We start from the raw sequence: 2,500 nt of genomic DNA, 5'->3' as shown, positions 1-2,500 counted from the left end.
ATAATAATAATAATAATTTGCAGTTAATAATAATAATAATAATAATAATAATAATGATAATAATTTGCAGTTAATTTTCTACTACTACTACTACTACTACTACTACTACTACTACTACTACTACTACTACTACTACTACTACTACTATAATAATAATAATAATAATAATAATAATAATAATAATAATTTGCAGTTAATTTTCCCCTCAAGAGGAGACAGACTCATAGAAATTATACATACAGTATATGTGTATGTACTATATATGTATATTTATATCATATATACTTTCTTGCCGTAGTATAGGTGGCGTAGCGGCGGACAGAAAAAACAACGTTCAGTATAAGCCGATTGTGGAAACCTTTGTACCTTGTTTTTTCGGAAAATAAGCGGAAACTACTCTTGTTGTCACGAAACAGGAGATTAATGGATGATTAGTACATTACAAAGAGTAACGCATAGATAATCCTACATGATGAGAATTTTTTTTTTTTTTTTGGGGGGGGAATAGCATCGCCGAATGATATTACTTAATGAGAGTCATATCTCTCTCTCTCTCTCTCTCTCTCTCTCTCTCTCTCTCTCTCTCTCTCTCTTTTGCGCACTGAGACGACAACTTTGGAGTAGCATAACCGAATAATCTTACATAATGAGAGTCATCTTACTCTCTCTCTTTTTTTCTTTTCTTTTTTTTTTAAGTTTGCCCACTAAGACATTATTATTATTATTATTATTATTATTATTATTATTATTATTATTATTACTACTACTAGCCAAGCTACAACCCTAGTTGGAAAAGCAAGATGCTATAAGCCCAAGGTCTCCAATAGGGAAAAATAGCCCAGTGAGGAAAGGAAATAAATAAATGATGAGAATAAATTAACAATATATCATTCTAAAAACAGAAACAGCGTCAAAACAGATATGTCATATATAAACTATTAACAACGTCAAAAACAGATATGTCATATATAAACTATAAAAAGACTCATGTCAGCCTGGTCAACATAAAAACATTTGCTCCAACTTTGAACTTTTGAAGTTCTACTGATTCAACTACCCGATTAGGAAGATCATTCCACAACTTGGTAACAGCTGGAATAAAACTTCTGGAATACTGTGTAGTATTGAGCCTCATGATCGAGAAGGCCTGGCTATTAGAATTAATTGCCTGCCTAGTATTACGAACAGGATAGAATTTTCCAGGGAGATCTGAATGTAAAGGATGGTCAGAGTTATGAAAAATCTTATGCAATATGCATAATGAACTAATTGAACGTCGGTGCCATAGATTAATATGTAGATCAGGAATAAGAAATTTAATAGACTGTAAGTTTCTGTCCAACAAATTAAGATGAGAATCAGCAGCTGAACACCAGACAGGTGAACGATACTCAAAACAAGGTAGAATGAAAGAATTAAAACACTTCTTCAGAGTAGATTGATCACCGAAAATCTTGTAAGACTTTCTCAATAAGCCAATTTTTTGAGCAATTGAAGAAGACACAGACCTAATGTGTTTCTCAAAAGTAAATTTACTGTCGAGAATCACACCTAAAATTTTAAGAGTCATACAAATTTAAAGAAACATTATTAATACTGAGATCCGGATGATGAGGAGCCGCCGTCCTTGACCTACTTACAATCATACTTTGAGTTTTGTTAGGATTCAACTTCATACCCCATAATTTGCACCATGCACTAATTTTAGCTAAATCCCTATTAAGGGATTCACCAACCCCAGATCTACATTCAGGGGATGGAATTGATGCAAAGAGTAGCATCATCTGCATATGCAACAAGCTTATTTTCTAGGCCAAACCACATGTCATGTGTATATAGTATGAAAAGTAATGGGCCAAGAACACTACCCTGTGGAACACCGGATATCACATTCCTATACTCACAATGGTGCCCATCAACAACAACTCTTTGAGATCTATTACTTAAAAAATCAATAATAATGCTAAGAAACGACCCACCCACTCCCAAGTGTTTGAGTTTGAAAATAAGGGCCTCATGATTAACACATCTTCGGATTGGCATCGCCAAATAATCTTACATAATAAGAGTCATCTCTCTCTCTCTCTCTCTCTCTCTCTCTCTCTCTCTCTCTCTCTCTTTTAGTTGGCTCACCGAGACATCTTTGGAATAGCTTCACAGGCGACAGCATCGCCTCCTCGCTGCTAGTTTCCTGGTTCTCAGGGTCGTTGGCTGTCAAAGGTGTTGACGCAAAATGCTCCCCTGGGGGGTGCCCTGTGTCACCACTTGTCAGGTGAAGCGATGTCCTCATGGGGTCTCTCTCTCTCACTCTCTCTCTCTCTCTCTCTCTCTCTCTCTCTCTCAGTTGGGGTCTGGTTTTTGGTTGGCCGTGAATATTGGAGCCAGTGCTTTGATTTTTCTCTTGTAGTTAAAGCCCTTTTACTCTCCCCTCTCTCTCTCTCTCTCTCTCTCTCTCTCTCTCTCTCTCTCTCTCTCTCAGTAGAAAAGAAAATTCAACCTC

Source organism: Palaemon carinicauda, chromosome 44 (genome assembly GCF_036898095.1).
Source record: "Palaemon carinicauda isolate YSFRI2023 chromosome 44, ASM3689809v2, whole genome shotgun sequence".
Lineage (NCBI taxonomy): Eukaryota > Metazoa > Arthropoda > Malacostraca > Decapoda > Palaemonidae > Palaemon > Palaemon carinicauda.
The sequence above is the reverse complement of the archived record's forward strand: the minus strand, read 5'-3'. Positions refer to the sequence as shown.